The sequence below is a fragment of the Tamandua tetradactyla genome, chromosome 2 (genome assembly GCF_023851605.1).
Source record: "Tamandua tetradactyla isolate mTamTet1 chromosome 2, mTamTet1.pri, whole genome shotgun sequence".
Classification (NCBI taxonomy): domain Eukaryota; kingdom Metazoa; phylum Chordata; class Mammalia; order Pilosa; family Myrmecophagidae; genus Tamandua; species Tamandua tetradactyla.
In genome coordinates this window covers 161,501,954-161,522,812 of record NC_135328.1, presented here as the reverse complement: position 1 = coordinate 161,522,812, position 20,859 = coordinate 161,501,954, and the positions used below count along the sequence as shown (strand labels likewise).

Here is a 20,859-nt window from a genome sequence, read left to right as displayed (position 1 = left end):
GCACAGAGATACCAAGTTTTGCCAGAATATTTGTTGAAGAGACTATTCTTTCCCCATTGAGTGGACTTGGCCTCTTTGTCAAAAATGAATTGGCCACAACTGTCTGGGTTTCCAGCGTATTTTGTAATGGAACATCAGAATGGAATAAACCAGGAATTGGCAAACAAAGGCCCATAGGCCAAATCCAGTCTGCTGCCCATTTCTGTAAATAAAAACTTATGAGCAACTTTCATTTAAATATTTTTAATGGATGCTTTCATACTACAAAGATAGAGTTGAGTAGTTACGAGAGAATATGTGACCTGCAAAGACTAAACTATTGATAATCTGGTCATTTACAGAAAAAAGTTTGTCTACCCTTGGAATAAATAAATGGTGTGGAAGTAAAGGTAAGAAACATCTATTCATTCACTCATTCATAATAGGTAGTGAATCGCAGCTGGAAAAGAATGAGAACTGGCCTCAGACAAACCCAGGTGAGAATTCCTCTTCTTTCCACCTGACTGGATGACCTTGAACAAGTTCTTTATATTCTCTGAGCCTGTTTCCTCATCCATAAAAGCAGTGTAATATGATCTACCTTATAGGGCTTACCTTTCAGCGAGGTAAGATGTGCATTAGTTATGATTAGGTTTGGCTGTGTGAGACAAAAATGCAAAATAAATGTATCTTAAACAAGACAGTGGCTTATTTCTTTCATATGGAGGTCTGCAAATGGGAAGTTGAGTATTGATCTGGTGCTGCAGCATCAAGCCCTTCTGCTTTGCCTTGGCTGGGTTTCATTCCTGAGGTCCTCTCGTGATCCAAGAGAGCTGTTGGCACTCCAGTCATTATGCTCCTGTTTTCATACTATAGCCTGATAATAAGAGAAAACCAATAAAGTAATCGAATATACAAAAGCCTAGAAATCGTACCATCATAGAGGACAAGCAGCAATTTCACATTAATAAAAGTCTAGCAAAGATGAGACCTCCTGCCATAGTTCATGAGGCAACTAGTATATTTTATTTTTTCCATTCTTGGGGTACTTAGGAAGATCTCAGAGGAATGTACATTCAGTATCTCACACTTTACAAAGCATTGCCATTCCTACTACCTCATTTGTTCTCTGAACAGCCTAGGAAGGTGAGATGAGCAGGTCTTATTATTATTCCTATTTTACCCTGTGATTCACCCAGGTGGTAGGTAGCCAGATCCCAGCACCTCATCTTCCCAAAGAGTCCACTGCCAGGTCTTTGAGTATGTTGATGGACGTGAAAGGTAAAGAACCATAACGTAGAAAAAAATGACCCCAAACCATGATCCCCAGCAGAGAGGCAGCACAATCCGTGGACTAGTAGTGTTGCCTCAGCCTCGCTGAGCCTCATATTCTTACCTGTAAGGCAATGATAAGAACATTTACTTGCTTGTGGGGTTTCTGTGAGCATAGGAGACAATGGACAGAATACACCTGCTACATAAGGCCAGTTCAATAAAATCTTATTATCTAGGCTTACCTCACATGACTGCTGTTTCCGTAGAAAGGCATTTCCTTTACTTGGCCTCGGTTTTCTTTTCTAGGAAAACGAAGGGCTGGGCTTCAGCTGACTGTTAAACTATCTTCAAAATTTCAAATTTTATCAGTCCAGGAACCTGTCTGTCTCTGCGTGATTTTTCATGGACGTAGCTCATAGTGGAGTTTAGGTTGCAAGTCTCCCTTTGTTACGTCCCACGGGCCTCAAAGCAAGCAAAAAAACTTCTGTAAAATAGGAAACAGTATGAAATTTATTGGAAAGGCAAGGATTGTGAGGATTAAATGAGGTTGGTGAGTCCAGTACACACCAGCTTGCAAATTCCTCAAAGGCAAGAACCAATCTGTAATGTCATATTTACTTAATAGGGTTGGCTACGGGATTAGACGAGTAAATTTGCATAAAAGAACGAGTACCTGGCACAAAGTAAGCATTCAAGAACTGCAAGAATTCTATTATTATTGTTTATACCAACATACAAATTCCTGGTGTTCAATAAATGATCGAAAAGTGGAATTACAGGAAACACTATTGACACGCACACCCATCAGGGGCTGCAGAGACTCGGCCCTGCCGAGTCCTGCGAGATGAATCTCCCCAGCAGGAAACTCGAAGCTTAAGTGGAGAGAGGCTCGCTGGTTCCTTTAAAACCTAGAGAGAGCAGAAGGAACCGGAACAGGGCTGCCCCGGGTACCACCCGCTGACAAGGCAGAACCGGGCCAGCAGGCACCAATCCTGGGCCCGGTTCAAAGGGCCAATCGGGGCGCATTTTACAGGGGCCGGAGGGCGGAGGGCCGGGCGCTGGGCGGGGCTGCGGTCTCCCACCGGGACAGCCGTGCAGAGGCGCGGTGTACCTCCGCGCGGCTGCCAGCAGAGCCTGGCTAGCTAAAATGTAATTTCAGATTGGACAAGTAAGTGATCCTCCCCTCAGACCCACGTGTGCACAGGGTCGCTTGCAGGCGCGCAGCACTCAGTACGGGCGTCCAGGAAGAAGGTTTTCCAACGCTAGCGCGCAACGCGCGGACGTCCCCTTCCCTTTTCCGCCGCTGCCGCCTCTTCCGCCTCCTGTGGCCTGTTAAATCTCACACCAGCCCGGCCGTTGGCTCCCAAGGCGTTGTTGAGTCCCAGTGTCCTCTCCTGGGTGAGGAGTCCGGGCAGCTCGAGGGAAGGGTCGGCCTCCACTGCATCCCCGTCGCTGCTCGGGAGATAGATGTCTGGAACCTGGGGCCTTCCTCGGTCATGGTCAAGTTTACTGTGCACTGCACCTCCCTTTTTCCCCCTAACCATCTGTTACAGGGTAGTAAGACTTTTATCAGGCATATTTTGTACCCTTTTAAAAGCCAGTGCTGCGTGTAGCTTTAAACCCTTTAAAGTAGTTTAAAGCTGCTCTCAACAGCTCGTGACAATGTTCAAGGTGCAGTTTAGATGTTGCTGTTTGGTTACAGGTGTCCTGGGCAGGAAAGGCCTAAGGCTATCTTTCCATTTTAATTGATTTCCCTTTCTTTAAAGAATTGTCGAGATGTAAAGTGGTGACTTTCCCTAATCATTGGCTATTTTCCATTAAAGCACTTCGTCTTCACGTTAATTTCGCCCCTAAGTGAAAGGACCAGTCATGGCTAAGATTTGGAAGTGAATCAGCAGGTTCGTTTTTTGAAGTCTGAGATTGGGAGAGGAAAAGTAGTTATGCTTTTGAATTGCAAATAAGTGAAAAAGAAGGCAGGTCTACTTTTAGATTGTGGCTGTTATTTAAATGGTAGAGTTTTCGTGTGTTTTGTTTTGCTTGCTTTTTCCACCACACGTTTTGCTTTTTAAGTTGCTGGCTGCATCTTTCAGCCTGTTGACTGCCTGCCCCCTGGTCTTCTGGGAGTCTCCTGTTTATAATGTAGCCCTCACAGCTTGGTTCTTGATCTGATTGCCTAGAGCAGTTGGGAAGAATCCCCTAGTGGGAGGCCTAGAGGATTGTCCTTAAAGATGGTAGAGAAAACAGAATGTAGGATGAGAAGGGCCTGGAGATTGGTTTTGAGGGGGAGGGGAGGTTGGGAGCCTTTCAAGCTGGGTTTGGAAGTCAAAACGTGTGTTCTTGGAGAAGAGGATAATTTAGAGGGTGGAGTCCTATCCTCCTGGATAAGTTAAGAAATTAACTGGGAGAATACTCGGCCTTCTTCCAGCCTGTGTTAATTCTGACTTGTAGACCTTGTTGTCTTTTCCTGGAATCTGGTTCCGTTTTCCTAACCGTTCACTTAGTTCAATCGCAATCAATTACCAGCTGGTTTTTAAAACAATTGAGGTAATGAGTCTTGCCCTTAAACTCTCAGCCAGAGTGAGATCCTCCCAAGGGAATTTGAAATAATTATTTTACTGAAATGTACTGCAGAGCTCACTTAACCTCTCGTGTGTCCACTCCTTTTATAGCAGGAATATAGAATCAACCCGGGTGGTAGAAGGGGAGGTCATCCAAACCATTTCTCTCATTCATTCATTTGTTCACTAATTTTATGGCACATACTCTGGGCCCTATGGTGTGTTAGGCCCTGGAAAAGTAAAGATGAATAAGACTTGGTCATGCTTTAAAGCTTTCATCCAATCTGCTAAAATCTAGTCTGATGAGGGAGGTGAATACTTGAGTAGGAAATTTTAAAATAGTGGAATTAGTGCTATGGCAAACTAGCAGAAAATTCTCAGGAATTGAGACAAAGGCAAATGGCCCAATATGGGGGTTTGGGGAAGACATCCCGGAGAAGATAATATCTGCGCTTGATTACAAAACCTGAATATCCGTGTGCTAGAGAAAGACAAAAGGAAGGGGATTATATGGATTAGAAACAGCATGTACAAAACTGCATAATCATGGCATGTTGTTGGTTAGTATAGCTGAACTGAGGACGGTGAGGTGGGAAATAATCAGATAGGATGCTGGAGAAGGGGAAAGAGTCAGAAAGGGTCTGGTGAGTCATATTAAGGCTATTTTGAAATTTAAAGGATAGTCAGGAGTCATTGAAGTGAAACCTACAGATTTATGTTTTAGAAAGGTAATTTTGCTGGTAGGGTGGAGAATGATTTGGAGTGGTGAAGACTTAAGAGAAGCTATTATAATAAAACAGGTGAAAAGATGGTTTAGGTTAACAGTCATGGGGGATGGAGAGAAATTTTGAAATTAGAATGAGTAAGGCTTAATTACTGCTTGGTATAAGAGCTGAAAGAGGAATGTAGCAGACAAAGTACCACTGGGAAAGAGACGGCAGTCTCAGTTGGGATACTTTTTAACAGCTTTATTGAGAGGTGTAGTTTGACATAAAATAAACTAGTCATATTAAAGTGTCCAATTTGAGAAGTTTTTGACGTGTCTATATCCATGAAACTGTCACCACAATCAATATAAGGAACATGTTCATCACTCCCGAAGAAGTGTGTTATTCACTTTCCAAATATCTAGAGACAAATATCTTTCTGTTATTTCTTTATAATTGAGTTCCATTATGGTCACAGAATGTACTTTTTATGACTTGAATCCTTTTAAATGTTTTCAGATTTGTTTTATGGCCCAAAATGTGGTCCATATTGGTAAATGTTGCGTGGGTGTTGGAAAAGAATGTGCGTTCTGCTGTCGTTGGCTGGAGTGTTCTTTAAATGCCAATTAGGTTGATTGATTTACTGTTGTCCATATATCCTTGCTGACTTTCTATCTACTTTTTCTATCAGGTATTGGAAAAGCAGTATTGAAATCTCTGAGTATTATTTTAGATTTATGTATATTTCTTTTTGCATTTCTATCAGATTTGTTTTGTTTGATACTCCATTATTGGGTACATAAATGTTTAGTTTTGTTATGTCCGCTTATTGAATTGTCTCCTTCATTAGTTCATAATCTCTGGTAATATCCTTAACATTGAAATCTAGCCACTCCAGTTTTTTTATATTGCATGTCTTTTTTCTCTTTTTGTTTTTAATCTATTTGTGTCTTTATATTTGAAGTGGGTTTCTTGTAGGCACTATGTAGTTGGATTGGATAATGAAGTAGGACCTGACCATCTCAATCCTTTAATTTAGACTGTTTATAGTTAATGTGATTACTTGTATGGTTTGTTTTAATCTTCCTCCTCTTCCTCCTCCCCCCCTCCTCCCTCTCCCCCTCCCCCTCTTTTCCTTCTCCTACCCCCTTCTTCTCCTCCTCCTCCTCCTTCTTCCTGTTCTTTGGCCCTGCTTCCATCCTTTTATGCCTTCTTTTAGTTTAGTGAGTATTGTTTATGATTCCATTTTATCTCCTTTATTGGCTTATTAGGAATAACTTTTTTGTGTGTTTGAATGCTTTTAGGTTTGTAGTATACAGTTTATCAGTCTGCTTTCAAATGATACCGCTTATGTGTAGTATAATAAGAAATTTCCATTTCTTCCCTTTTAGCCTCTGTGCTACTTTTGTTTTACATTTTACTTCTACATATGTTTAGACTCCCCATACATTATCATTATTTTAGCTTTAAGCAGTCAATTATCTTTTTAAGACATTCAAATATTAATAAAAATGTTTTTATATTTGTCTGCATCACTACCATTTCTGGTGCTCTTTATTCCATTGTACAGACCCAGATTTCCATATGTCATGTTCTTTTTTATTTATTTATTTATTTTTCTGCTTGGAGGACTTCTTTTAAGACTTTTTGTTGTGCTAGTGATTGATTTTTTTTTAAGTTTTGTATGCTTGAAAAAGTTATTTCACCTTTCATTTTTGAAAATGTTTTCATAGATTAAAGAATCCTAGGTAAATAACTCCTTTTTTTTTCTCACATTACTTTAAATATATTGCTCTATTGTCTTCTAGGTTCCATTGTTTAATGAGAAATCTGTTATCTTATCTGTTTTCTTTGTACTCATCTTTTTTCCTCTAACTACTTTTAAGATTTTTTTTGGTTTTCACTGGTTTTCAGCAATTTGGTTTTCATATGTCTAGGTTTAGTATTCTTCACGATTTCTTGTGCTTGGAATTCATTCAGATTCTGTTCTTGAATCAATGCATTTTCATCAAATTTTGAAAAACTTCAGACATTTGGGTTTCCATTTTTAGGAATATGACCTGGGTCTTTTATTTTTTATTTTTTTTTACATTTTCCCTGTCTGAAATTTAAGTTCAGTCTTTCCTCTAATTTTTTGAAGGTATGAAATACAGTTATGATAGCAGTTTTAATATCCATGCTCACTAATTCTATCATCTGTGTCAATTCCAAGTCAGTTTTTGTAGTTTTCCTACTTTTTTGCCTGGCTAGAAATTTTTTCTAAGTGAAAAAATTTTATTTTATTTTTGCATGGGCAGGCACCAGGAATTGAACCCTGGCCTCTGGGATGGCAGGTGAGAATTCTGCCGCTTAGCCACTGTCATACCAACCCTTCCTGATAAGGGTTTTTTTTTGGATACCAGACATCGTTAATGTTATTTTGTTGAATGTTGGATATTTTTGTATCTCTATCAATATACTTGAGCTTTGTTCTTGATGTGTTTAACTTATTTGGAGACAAGTTGATTATTTTGGTTCTTGCTTTAAACTTTGTTAAGTGAAACCATAGCAGTGTACAGCCTAGGGCTAACTCTTCACCATTTAGGTGAAACCCTTCTGTATACTTCACCGGCATCCCTGTGAATTATGAGGTTTTCTACTCTGTTTGTAGGAATAGGTTGACCATGTGAAGTCCACTCATTGTGGTTCTCTGGAATTCTACCTTCATGTGGCTCTCTCCTCGCCAATACTCTGCTTTGGGAAGTCTGGAATCCTTGTTCTTTGCAGACTCTCATATCTGTTTTCTCAATTCAGAGAGACTGCAGAGCTTCACCTGATTTCCACCTTCCTGTGCCATAGTCTGGGAACATATCCTGGGTATTAAGCTTTAACAGTAATGGGACTTACTTCCTTTGTCACATGGGAAGGCGTATGGCAATGTCTGCTGTCCTTTTCGCCTGGCTTCTGGTTTCAGATAGCTTTCTCAGCTCATGTTCTCCTTTCTTCTCCCTGGGACATTTTCTTTCTTTTCTAACCCTCTCTGGTTCTTTCATAAGGGCTCCAGGAAAGGATTAAGACCCACCTTGAATTGGATAGGTCACATCTCCAAGGAAACAAACTTATCAAAAGATCCCACCCGCAATAGGTCTGTACCCACAAGATTAGATTAAAAGAACATGGCTTGGCAGGATTCTCACGTGCCATGCCAGAGACCTGGGTTCGATTCCTGGTGCCTGCCCATGTAAAAGTAAAACAGAACAAAACAAAACAGAAAAACAGCATGGCTTTTCTGGGGTACATAACAGTTTCAAACCAGCACTGATTGTTTCCATGGAGATGTGATCCAGCTCATTTGAAGTGGGTCTTCACCCTTTACTGGAGTCCTTTAAGAGAGCTCAGAGAGAGAAAGAGCTCAGTCAGAACCCCCCAGGAGAAGCCAGAAAGACCCAGAGGAGCTGAGAGAGCCATTTTCAAACCAGCCCAGGAGAGAAGGGCCAGCAGACGTCACTGTGTGCCATCCCACATCCCATGTGACAGAGGAGCCCTGAACACCATTGGCCTTTCTTTGGAGACAACGTAACTTTATCTGGATGCCTTAATTTGGATATTTTCACAGTTTTGGCCTTAAAATGGTAAATTATAACTTAATAAATCCCCTCTAAAAAAAACCAACCAATTTCTGTTGTATTGCATTCTGGCAGCTTTAGCAAACCAAGCAGTAGGTTTGGTGTGTGAGGAAGAAATAAGATTTCTTCCCCAGATCGGGATATTTTTCCCTGGAGTTCCTTTAATCCCATCTTATCTTAAATTATTTAGGAAGTTCTTATCAATGTGGGTGACTTAATGAAACAGAATTCATACAGCAGGTTCATAAACAGTGATATTTGTGAAGGATGGTCTGCTGGTTTGGTGCTGGTTTTTCTGGTTTTATGCCAGAAAAACATGTTCTTAAACTTAATCTATTCCTGTGGGTATAAGAAGAACCTTTTGATGAGGCTCCTTCCTAAGGTGCGACCCACCTCCATTAGGATGGATCTTTGTCCTATTACTAAAGTCTTTTATAAGCTGAATGAAATTCAGACAGATAGAGAGAAAGCCATAGAAAGCGAGAAGCTGAAATCCAACAGAACCTGGAAGAGAATGGAGAGGCCAGGAGAGGGCCACCATGTGTATTACCATGTAGCAGAGGGCCCAAGGACCAAGGCTTGCCAGCAGCCAGCCCCAGAATACTAGTCTCTGGGGGAAAAGCATCACCTTGATTATGCATTGGTTTGGTCCTTTGCTTAGCCTTAAAGCTGTGAGCTAATAAATATCCGTTGCTTAAACCAACCCATTACATTGTATTTGCTTGAGCAGCCAAGAAAACTGAAACAGGTGGATTTGGGTAGAGTTGGGTAATGAAGTATAAATCGTTCAGGCTATGTGTATTACCAGTCCCTTGGCATCTGAGCTATTTTGAAATGTGTTGCTAGCCAGTTCATAGCTGAGAAATTTGGATTCTTCTAAATTGGTTGAAGGTTGGAGAGATTAATTGGCTAAGGGGGATAGAATTTGAGAGTCAAAGTCTATGGTTTAGATCAAACTCAGAATTTAGCTTATCAGATTCTGGGATTGTAGAATTATATGACCAACGTTAACATTAGAATGAGACTATTTTTACGATTTATTAAAATTACCATGTGACACAGTAGAAAGAAAGCATAGGATGGAAATCCTTCTCTGTTATTCGCTGGCTGTGTGACCTTGAGCCAGCAACCTAACTGCTTCAGAGCATTTGAGTCCCTAGTTCCTCTAAACCGATGCAAATGTACTAAGAAACGATGATCATGTATCTATGTGATGATGTTAAGAATTACTGAGTGCATATGTAGAATGGTATGATTTCTAAATGTTGTGTTAATTTCTTTTTTTTTTCTTTCCGTTAATAAAAAAAAAAAAAAAAAAAATTGGGGACCCTTCCAAAGTTGTTGGAAGGGTTAGCAAGGTCATCTAAATTGCTGGTACCATGTACTCAATTCAAAGGAAATTTATTGATTCAAAATGATGGTTGGCTCAAAATATAAGTAGGTTTAAGATTCCTTTGGACTCATTTGTGGGTACATGTTAATTAAACACAGACAACAGTAATTACAAATGAACTATTAAGAGAAGAGTAGGTGTTTGAAGAGGGCCATTTCAAAGCTCCCGTTTAAAGACAGTTGTTAAAGAACCTTAGCTCACTTTCTCTTCTCCCTCAGCACATAGTTGTTAGTGTTAGTGATTAGATGTTGGACTAGATGGGCAATTGATATATCCCAGTGTATACTGCATCCAGAAGGACTCTAGGAAGGTGAGGGGAAAGGTTATATCTACTTTGCGCTTACCATGTGTTAGTAGCCCAGTCGACCTCATCTTTACACAATGCCATGTGGAATACATGGGGATCTGAAGATCATTCTAGTTAGATATATTTAGTGTCCCGTAGCACTTTTTCTCTCTTCGCTTTTCATCTTAGAAAAAAGCCATGGCACATCGGAATAGTTTATAGGAACTGGAAATTTTAGTATGGCAGAAAAAAGATTTAGTAGGGGATCATGAGAAACATTTTTAACATTTGAAGGGATAATCCAAAAAAGGGACTAGGCTGTTTGGTTGATCCTGAAGAATACAAATTAGGACTTGTGGGTAGAAGTCCTGTAAGGCAGAGTCCACCTCAGTACGAGCGAGACCTCTTTAATTAGTATAGTAATAGCTGCTCATAGTGAAAATTCAAACAGCTCTTGAAGAATTTCAGCCTACTTCCTTCTTGCTTCCATGGTTTCTGATGAGAAATAAGCAATCAGTCAATTTGGGAGTGTCTTATACGTAACGCATGGCTTTTCTCTTGCAGCTTTCAGAACGCTTTCCTTGTCCTTTGTATTTGGTAGTGTGATCAGTATGTGACAGATTGTGTTTTTTTTCCTGCTTGGTGTGCTTCTTGGTTGTGCATATTCATGTCGTCTATGTTTTTGAAGTTCTTTATCATTATTTCTTTAAATATTTCTCTGTCCCTTTCTCTCTTTTTTTCTCCTGTCATAATGAGTATATTGGTATGCTTCATGGTGTGTCAGAAGTCTCTTAGGCTGTTTTCACTCTTTGTAATTCTTTTTGTTTTCTGCTCCCCAGCCTGACTCATGTTAATATCCTGTCTTCGTGTTCTCCAGTTCTTTCTTTTATCAGCTCTTATCTGCTGCTGAAAACCTCCTGGGAATTTTTATTCTCAGTTATTGTAGTCTTCAGCTCTAGTAGTTCTGTTTAGTTCTTTAAAGTTTTTATCTCTTTTCTAAGATTCTCATATTGCTTATTCATCATTTTCCTGTTATTCTTCAGTTCTTTCTGTGTAATAGTGTTCATTTCCTTGAGCATTTTTAAGATTTTTTTTTTTTTTTTGGAATGGGCAGACTCCAGGAATCAAACCCGGGTCTCCAGCTAGGCAGGTGAGAATTCTTGCCACGGAGCCACTGTTGCACCACCCTTAAGATCATTTTTAAAAGCCTGTTTTTGGTATGTCCACTGTCTGGTCTTCTTCATTGGTATTTTCTGGATTTTTGTCATCTTCCTGTGGATGGGCCATCATTTCTTGTTTTTTTTGTTTGTTTGTCTTGTATTCTTTTGTTGCACACTGTACATTCAAATATTAATTTTTGGAATTTATTGTCTGAGATGCCTGTTTCTTGATTTTGTTGCCAGCTGGTGATTTTCTTGGGTGTTAGCCCTCTTATCAGGAAGGTCTGCCCTAGGGGAAGCAAAATACAGAGTCTTCCTTGTCTTTTCTGGGCGTGTATCTTGTCTGTGGCTCACTCTTGTTAGTTGCTCTGGAGTTCCCCTGCTTACAGGAGTTTTAATGTTCCTTTTATTTCCCAGGAGACAGACTTCTCCCTCTCCCAGGTGTTTAAAGCAGGTAAGCCTTTGCTCCAGGTTGTCTGCTTCAGTAGTTTCTGTTTTAGTTTGCTAAAGCTGCTGAAATGCAGATACCATAAAATACATTGACTTTTACAATAGAGATTTATTAGTTTACAAGCTTACAGCTCTGAGGCCATGAAAATTTCCAAAGCTAGGCGTCATCAAGACAATACCTTCTTCCTGAAGACAGGCTGCTGGTGATCCGGAATTCCTCTGTCACAGGGCAAGACACATGGTGATGTGTGCTGGTCTCTTCCTTCTCTTCTGGGTTTCATTGCTTCTAGCTTCTGGCTTCAGGAGCTACCTCCCTGTTTCTGTGTTTTTCTCTCTCAGCTTTCTGTGGCTTTCTTTCTCTGAATTTTATCCTCTTATAAAGAACTCCAGTAAGAGAATTAAGAGACCCACCTGGGGCATGCCTCAACTGAAACAACCTAATCAAGATCCAAAATAGGTCTACACCCACAGGAATGGATTTGCTTTCAGAATATGATTTTCTGGGGGTACATTTAGCATCAAACCATCACAGTTTCTTACTGTGCTGCCTTTGTTGTCCCAACCTTCTTTTGCCTGGAGGGCAAAGTCTGGAAGGAGAAGCATAACAGAGATGAGTTTCCCAAGTCATTCTGTCCCAGCCGGAACAAGGCCAGGGACCCACAGTGGGGACGCAGACGGGCTCCAGTCTGTCCTGGGGAGGGTATGTGAAGGGGCACTGGGAGCTTCTTCCATGGCTCCTCAAAGCAGTGCTTTCTTGGCCTGCCGAGCAAATCCAGCTCCGAGGAAGCATAGTGTTCGTAAGTTTCCTCTGCTGCCTTTGTCCAGGATGGATTGGGGCCTTGGCCTCCCTCAGAGCTGGGCCCCCAGTGATCCGAAGGAACTCATCAAAAGCCATGATCAGTGACTGGCGTTACCCACTCTTGGGGAAGAGAATTTTTATATGCCTTTCTGTCACCGATGAACTAGCTAGAGGCTGGACCCTCCAGTGTCCTGCCACGAGAATGGCAGACACATGCCTGTAGTAGCCATGTGGAGAGAGCAGTTTATTAGTTTTTACTGTAATTTACCTGCTTCTTCCTCCCCCTCTTTTTCCTGGATGCTGTATAGTGTTGTACTTGACTCCAGAGTTTTGAAATAGTTGTTTCAGACAGTTCTTGCCTGTTTAGAAGTTGTTCTGGTGGAAAGACTGAATCCTGGAGCTTCCTCCTCCGCCAGCTTCCTGCAATCCTGCCCATTTGTTTTTCACTCTGTGTTTAGGATTTTATTTTTTGCTATTCATAAAATTTTAATTTCTATGTGGTAAGATTAAAAATGACTTCTAGGTTTTTATGCTTTTTCCTTCTCCCTCTTAAAATTATTTTTTTAAAACATCACTCTTGGTGGTATTGCTGCAAAAAGGATTCAGTCCATGATTCTACATTTTATATAATCAAATATTTCTTTTTATCTGTGATTTGCCCACCCCCATATGCATGAAGCCTTGATCCAGGCTTTCTCAATCGGACATTCTTCATCTGTGAATAGGAAATATCCAAGGACTTGCCACAATGCTCACCCTTGGTATGAGGAGACCTAGGTCTCTTCAAGGGTTGGTGAATGTAAGCTGTCATAGTAAAACCTTTCCTCTACCCCAGAAGAATAATTTAATAATATTAACCCTTTATTACCAGCCACCGTGTCCAGTATAGTATTAAAGGTCTGTGACATATATTAGTTCCATTCCTCTCAATAACTCTTGAGATAGCTGCTGTGCTTGTACATGTCTACAGATAAGGACAAATAAGTTTAGAAAGGGTAAGCAATTTTCCCAAGGCCCGCAGCTCCTTAAATGGAGGTGCTTAAATTCAAATCCAAGACTAGCCCCAAACCTGTGCTTGTTTTCTATCCCACACTGTAACGTTGTTCTTTCTTATGCTACAGAAATCAGCTTAGCATCATGTTGCCAGTGTATGTGTCTTTGCTGGGGCCAGGGTCCTAGAAGTTATTGACTTACAGGATTCTTTGAGATATGTCAGTAAGTGTTCAGGTCTGTGTGGGTGGAAATTCTCAGAACCCTGCCACAGATCTTAGGTTGGCTACATATAGTTTGGGTCAAATATATATATATTTTAGGACTAACTTACTCAATGAAGAAACACTTTCAGGTAATAGTAATGGATGAACTAAATACTAGTTCTGTGTCCAGGCTTGGTCTACCATGTCAACACTTGCCATGCACCCCCCTCCCCACCGCCCCGCGTATTCTTCCTTCCTTAAGTATTTGTTTAGATCCTACCTTATTTCAAAGATGTTTCCAGACATACATGTTGCATAGAGACCCCTCTCTCTCCCTTCAAAGTACTCGTTGTGTGAGATAATCAGAAATTGATGGTTGTAGGAGAATATGTCTATGTGATGGTTAGATTCCTGTGTTAACTTGGCCAGGTTATGGTATCCAGTTGTTTGGTTAAGTAAGCATTAGGCTGATTGTTACTGTGAGAATATTTCATGGATTTAAATAATCAATAAACTGATTGCATCTATGGCTGATTATATCTACTAAGGAGATTGCCTTCAACAATGAGGGAAATCTCAACCAGTCAGTTAAAAGCCTTTAAAGAAGGGATGATTCAGCAGTCAAAAAGGAGAATTTCCATCTCTATATCAGTTAGCCAGCTTCTCCTGGAAAATTCGTTGAAAAATCTTCATTGGAGTTTACAGCTTGTGGCCTGCCCTACCAAATTCCTATCCCCACAATTATTTGAACCAATTCCTATGAAAAAACAACAACAACTCAATATTAATATCATAGATACTCACATATATACTGTCAGTTCTGTTTCCGAAAGAACGCTAACTGGGGCTATTACTGGGAGTGTTTCTTAAGAAGCAGAATCTTAAGGATGAGATTGCTGAGTTGGTTCTGAGGGTTTGGGAATTGATTTGCTAAGCTGATTCGATTCAGAGGCACTAATGATTCCATTTCCAAGAATCAAGATGGCACTGATGATAGTCCAAGGTGTGAGTTGATAATAGAGATTCACAAAATACCGCAACTAGATATGGCTACTCAAATGCTTATAAGAGGCAAGGCTTTTAGTGAGAGTATTTGATTCCTTAACAGACTTTTGTGGCATTAAAATGGCTTTTTGTCCCCAAATATGCTGAATACAGCTGTAAAAGAAAGGGATGTGCTCAAGGCTTCATTTTCCCAACTTAAGAACTACATGAAGGTACATTTTTATGTGTGCCTTGAAAAAAAAATTATTTCGTGTAACTGCAGACTTGAGATTTTTGAAAACTAGATCCAGAGTCTCATTGTGCAAGTGGCTGAATTACAGTGTAAATTGAATTCCCAGCGTTGCAGAGTGCGTACTATTAAAGTGAGGGTGTTGATTGGAAAGGAATGGGATCCTGAATATATGAGACATGTAGATTGATAGTAAAAATGGTGAGGATGTTGAAACCTTGGATTCTGCTGCATCTTTGCCAAATAAACTTGTAGTGGCCTGTCCTGAGGAATCAGCCATGAAACCTCTACCAGAAGAGAGTAACTGTGCTGTGCCTGATAAATCTGTAACCATCTCCCCTGAAGAGACAACCCTCACATATGTGTTTCCCATGATGAAACTGCAATGGAATGCCTTGAGGTAGTTGGTATGTAAGACCCCTCTTAATTCTTCTCATGTCTTACCCCCACTACCTCTCTTTTTTTCCATACCTGTAATTAGACTGAACTCTCAAAAGGTGAGATACAAAGTGTGACTTATGAGGAGGTGTGCTACACTCCAAAATAACTGCATGATTTTTCTCATTTATATAGACAGAAAGCAGGGAACATATGTGGGAATGAATTTTAAGGCTGTGGGATGATGGGAAGAATATAAGTCAGATCAGACTGAGTTTATTGATATGGGTCCACTAAACAAAGATTCTGGATTCAGTGTTGAAACTCGAGGGGTTAGAAAGCACTCTCAAATTTGTTCAGGTCGCTTGCTGAATCATGGACCAAAAAGTGTCCTTCATTGCCTGAAGTCAAAATGCCAGAACTACCTTGATATAATGTACATGAGGATTTCCAAAGGCTTAGAGAAGGTGGAATGTTAGAGTGGGTTTATTATGTAAGACTTGCTAATCCACCCCAGCAATATTCAGAGAATACGCCTTTCACTAGGATTATGAGCTCTGTGGTTGTTCTTCTCTGTAGGTCACATATTACTTTGGGAACTGCCGTCACTGAACTTGGATCATTAAACACAATGGAATGATTGGATCCCTGGTTGATAGAACCAAGTCACAACATTTAATTGATAAAGACAGGGTAGACATTGCTATCATAATGGACAGCAGACTCAAAGCAGTAATAAAAAATGATCTGGTTGCACAGACCTATGGTGTTGGCTAGTAGATCATGGGTTTTTAGAAATGAAATAGATGGACAGTCTACTAAATTCTTACTTGATCTGTATAAGCAGAAGAGTTCTAGGTCAAGTGAACAAAAGTCTTGCTTGAATTACAAAAGCAGAGTCATGGCCCCTTAATCAGTTCCCAGACTTGAGAGAGTATACAGCCCATTGAATGAAGGGCAGGCTGCATCCTCTTGAGGAAGGGCCTTGCTATACTACTAAGGATTTATAGTGTTAATCTTCCTCCTAGGCTTCCCTAAAGAGACCTACACCTTTAACCAGGGTAACTATGTTGGGGAAAAAGGAAGTGATCAGACATTTGGAGGATTTTTGGACGCCAACTCAGAAGTGACATTAATTCCAGGAGACCTAGATGTTACTGTGGTCCACCAGTCAGAGTCGGGGCTTATGGAGGTCAGTTGAACAGTAGAGTTTAGCTCAGGTCCATCTCACAGTGGGTCCCTGGACCCATACTGTGGTTATTTCCCCAGTTCCAGAATGGATAATTGAAATAGACGTACTCAACAATTGACAGAATCCCCACATTGGCTTTCTACTGAGGGCTATTATGGTAGGAGAGGCCAAGTGGAAGCTGTTAGAACTGCCTCTGCCTAGCAAAATAGTAAATAAAAAGCAGTGCTATATTCCTGAAGTGATTTGTGGTTGTCAGAAGCTGTATGTACCCCAGAAAAGATTGTGTTCATAAAAGATCAGCAAATCCATTCCTGTGGGTGTTACTCTGTTGCATGTGGAACTTTTTGATTAGATAGTTTCAGCTAAGATGTGCTCTAGGTGGGTCTTAATCCTCTTACTGGAGTCCCTTATAAGAGATGAAATTCAAAGGAGAATACACAGAGAAGCCGAGAGAGAACAGCCAAAGAAACTCAGAAAGCTACTGTAGCCAGAAGCTGAAACAGAAACCCAGGAGAGAAGGACCAGCAAATACCAGCCATGTGCATCACCATGTGACCAAGGAATCCAGATATCTTCTGATGATGCCTTGATTTGGACATTCTTATGGCTTCAAAACTATAAACTTGTAAGTTAATAGATCCCCATTATAAAAGCCAACCCATTTCTGGTATATTGCATTTCATCAGCTTTAGCAAACCAAAACATAATTGCAGAGATTTGTGCCATCATCATGGACTTGAAGGATGCAGAGATGGTGATTCCGCCACATCTCTATTAAACACTTCTATTTGGCCTGTGTGAAAAACAGGTGGATTCTGGAGGATGACAGTGGATTATTCTAAACTTAGCCAGGTTGTAACTCCAATTGCAGCTCCTCTTCTAGATGTGGTACATTGCTTGTGCAAATCGACACATCCCCTTATACCTAGTATGCTGGTACCTGGCAAATGCTTTTATCTCAATTGCTGTTAGTCAAGACCAACAGAAACACTTTGAGTTCAGCTGGCATGCTCAGCAGTAGACCTTTACTGTCCTATATCAGGAGTATATCTGCTCTCGAGCCCTATGTCATAATTTTTTCTGCAGGCACCTTGATGTTTCTCCCTCCCTCAAGACATTACACTGGTCCATTATATTGATGGTACATTGATTGAACCTACTGAGCAAGAAGTAGTGACTAATTCAGACGTATTTTTAAGACATTTGTGTGTCAGAGTATAGAGATAAATCCAACAAAAAATTGGGGTCTTCCACCTCAGTGAAATGTCTAGGTGTCCAGGGCTGTGGGGCATGTTGAGATATCCCTTTTAAGGTGAAGGGTAAGGGGCTGCACTGGCCCTTCCTACATTCAAATAAGAGAAACAATGCATAGTTAGCTTCTTTGGGTTTTGAAGACAACATTTTCCTCATTTGGGTATGCTACTCAAGCCCATTTACTGAGTAACCCAAAAAGAGGGGATCAGAACATGAGGAGGCTCTTTAATGAGTTCAGGCTGGTATGCAAGCTGCTCTACGACTTGGACTTTATGGTCCAGCAGATCCTATTTTTATGAAAGTGTCAGTGGCAAATATTTGGAGCCTTTGATAGACCCTTCTAGGAGAGTCATAGTGTAAGCCCTTAGGATTTTGGAGCACAGCCTTGCCAGCCTCTACAGATAACTACTGTCCTTTTGAGAAACAACTTTTTTTTTTTTTCCTGCTTAGTAGAGACTGAATGCTTAACCATGGACCACCACCTTATCACGAGACTGAGTTGCCCATCATGAACTGGGTATTGTCTGAACCACCAAACCATAAAGTTGGGTGTGTACAGCAGCACTCCATCAAAATGGAAGTTGTATGTATGCGATAGAACTTAAGCTGGCCCTGAAGGCACAAGTAATTTGCATAAGGAAGTTGCCTAAATGCTTATGACCCCCGATTCTGCTACATTACCATCTTTTTCCCAGCTCATGGCTGTGGCCTCTTGGGGAGTTCCTTATGATCAGTTGAGTGAAGAAGAGAAAACTTTGGCCTGGTTTATAGATAGTTCTGCATGATTTACAAGTATTACCTGAAAGTGGACTGCTAGCGCACCAAAGCCCCTTTCTGGCACGTTGCTGAAGGACGGTGATGAAGGGAAATTCTCCCAGTGGGCAGAACTTTGAGCAGTGTACCTGGTTGTTTATTTCACTTAAAATGAGAAATGGCTCAAGATGATTCATGGGCTATTGCCAGTGGTTTGGGCAGCTGTTCAGGGACTTGGAAGGAATATGATTGGATGATTGGTGTTAAAGAGGTCTTTCTTAGTGGGCAAAAACACATGAAGATATTTGTGTCCCATGTGAATGCTTACCAAAGGGTGCTTCAGCAGGTGAAAAGTGGATAGAATAACCTATTCTGTGGATACTATTGGCGTCTTTCCCTACCCTCTCCTGTCATTGCCCAATGGGCTCCTGAACAAAGTTGCCATGGTGGTAGTGATAGAGAATATGCATGGGTTTAGCAACATGGATTTATACTCACCATGGCTGACCTGCCTATAGCCACTGATGAATACCCGATCTTCCAGCAGTAGAGATCAACACTCAATCCCCAGTCTGACACCATTTGCCAAGGTGATCACCTGGTACTTAGTGGCAGGTTGATTATATTGAACCACTTCCATCATGGGAGGGGTAGCGTTTTGTTCTAACTAGAATAGACACATACTCTGAATACAGGTTTGCCTTCCCTGCATGCAGTGCTTTTGCCAAAACTATCATTCATGGACTTATCCAATGTCATGGTATTCTGCACTGCACTTCTGATCAAGGAACCCATGTCACAGCGAATGAAGTACAGGAATGGGCACATGCATTGAGTTCACTAGTCTTTCCGTGTTCCCCATGATCCTGAAGCAGCTGGATTGATAAAAAGGTGAAATGGCCTTTTGAAGACTCAATTATGGTGTCAACAGGTTGGCAATACATTGCAGGGCTGAGGCAGTGTTCTCCAGGAGCTGTATCCACTCTATTGTGCTATTTCTCCTATGGCAGGATTCAAGGATCCAGGAATCAAGGGGTGGAAATGGGTGTGGCACCATTCTCTATTATCCCTAGTGATCCACTGGAAATTTTTTGCTTCCTGACCTTGCCACCTTAAGCTCTGCTGGTCTTCAGGTCTTAGTTCCAAAATAGGAGTCCTTCCACTGGGAGACACAATAATAATTCCTTTGAACTGGAATTAAGAGTGCTACCTGGCCACTTTGGGTTCCTCATACCTCTGAATCAACAAAGAAGGAAATTATGCTGCCTGGGGTGATTGATCCTGCTTATCAAGGGAAAATAGAACTAGTAGTACATAATGGAGGTAAATAAACTCAAATATCTTTGATTTCTTCCCTATCTTGTCCCCTTAACATATGATATAAATTTTATTAATTTCATGTTGCAGTATTTAAGTTATAGGTTATCAAGTTTAAGAGTGAATATTACACAAGGACTTGTACTTTATTCTAGGGAAAGTTAGGGTGTTTCTGGTTGTATGCAGGACAGTAGGATCTTGTTAAGTAAAAATATGACTTACTCTTTTTATTTAGAGATTAAGTATGGTTTAAGGAAATGTGTATGGTGCCAAGTTGACAAGGAGTGGACTGTGAAGGTTAAATTCATCTGTCAACTTGGCAAGTGTTTCCGTTTCCTAGGCTGCTCAAGCAAATACCATGAAACTGTTTGGCTTAAACAGTGTGAATTTATTTGCTCTGATTTTGAGGCTATCCAAATCAAGGCATCATCAAGGCAATACTTTCTCCTCAAAAACTGTGGCATTCTGGGGCTGACTGCCATTGATCATTGTCACATGGCAAGGTACATGGTAGAATCTCCTGGTCGCTTCCTTTTCTACCAGTTCTGTTTCAGTTTCTTGCTTCCCATAGCTTTCTTTCTTTCTAAATTTCATTCTCTTATGAAGAATTCCAGTAATAGGATAAAAAATCATCCTGACTGGGGCAAGTTGCACCTTACCTGAAGTGGCCTCATTAAAAGGTCCTACTTACAAATGGTTCTCACACACAAGAATAGATTACATTTAAGAACATGTTTTTTGGGGTACATACAGTTTCAAACCACAACCAGGTTATGGTATCCAGTTGTTCAAGCAAGTTCTGGTTGTTCAACTTGGTCAAGCAAGTTCTGGTTTGCTTATTACTGTAAGGATATTTCATAGATTTAAATAATCAGTAAGTCAATTACATCTGTGGCTGATTACATTTACAGTCAACTGAGGAGATTGCCTTCAATAATGAGAGAAGTTGATGGCCTTAAAAGGAGAAATAATGATTTCATCAGTCAGAAAGGAGAATTTCCATCTTTACTTCAGCCAGCCAGCTTGTTGTGGGTAATTCATTGAAACTTTCATCAGAGTTCCCAGCTTGCAGCCTGCCCTACAGAATTTGGACTTACTCATCTGCACAGTTGCATGAGCCAATTCCTATAAAAATCTCATAATATTTACATTATATATATATGTATATATGTATCTACATATTATATATATGTATATATCTTGCTGGCTCTGTTTTCCTAGAGAACTCTAATACATCTAGTATTATAAAGAGATGGACGCATAGAATACTGAGGGTCACGTGGAATAGGGGCACATAATCCATCTGGGATAAAAATGTAAGGC

At 40.5% G+C, this 20,859-nt stretch overlaps 1 protein-coding gene and 1 long non-coding RNA gene across 16 annotated transcripts in view; one reads left to right on the top strand and one right to left on the bottom strand.

The window, feature by feature from the left end:
* Positions 1–232: 232 nt before the first annotated feature.
* LOC143674156 (uncharacterized) lies at positions 233–2,242 on the bottom strand. 4 transcript variants are annotated; one of them, XR_013170894.1, is made up of 4 exons: positions 2,054–2,242; positions 1,497–1,738; positions 1,097–1,375; positions 233–856 (listed from the first exon to the last, which is right to left on the bottom strand). It is a non-coding gene; the product is annotated as an uncharacterized LOC143674156 (long non-coding RNA). The 4 variants fall into 4 exon arrangements; XR_013170895.1 differs by lacking the exon at positions 233–856 and having other exon boundaries at positions 983–1,375; positions 2,032–2,239; XR_013170892.1 differs by lacking the exon at positions 233–856 and having other exon boundaries at positions 983–1,375; positions 2,054–2,236.
* A 65-nt stretch (positions 2,243–2,307) lies between these two features.
* Positions 2,308–20,859, top strand: part of FGGY (FGGY carbohydrate kinase domain containing) — a 515,661-nt gene continuing 497,109 nt past the window's right edge. For 8 of the 12 annotated variants that reach the window (XM_077149482.1, XM_077149492.1, XM_077149484.1 and 5 more), the window contains exon 1: positions 2,308–2,422. The gene's annotated coding sequence lies outside the window, so the exon portion shown is untranslated. The other 4 variants (XM_077149480.1, XM_077149479.1, XM_077149491.1 and 1 more) reach the window with 4 other exon arrangements.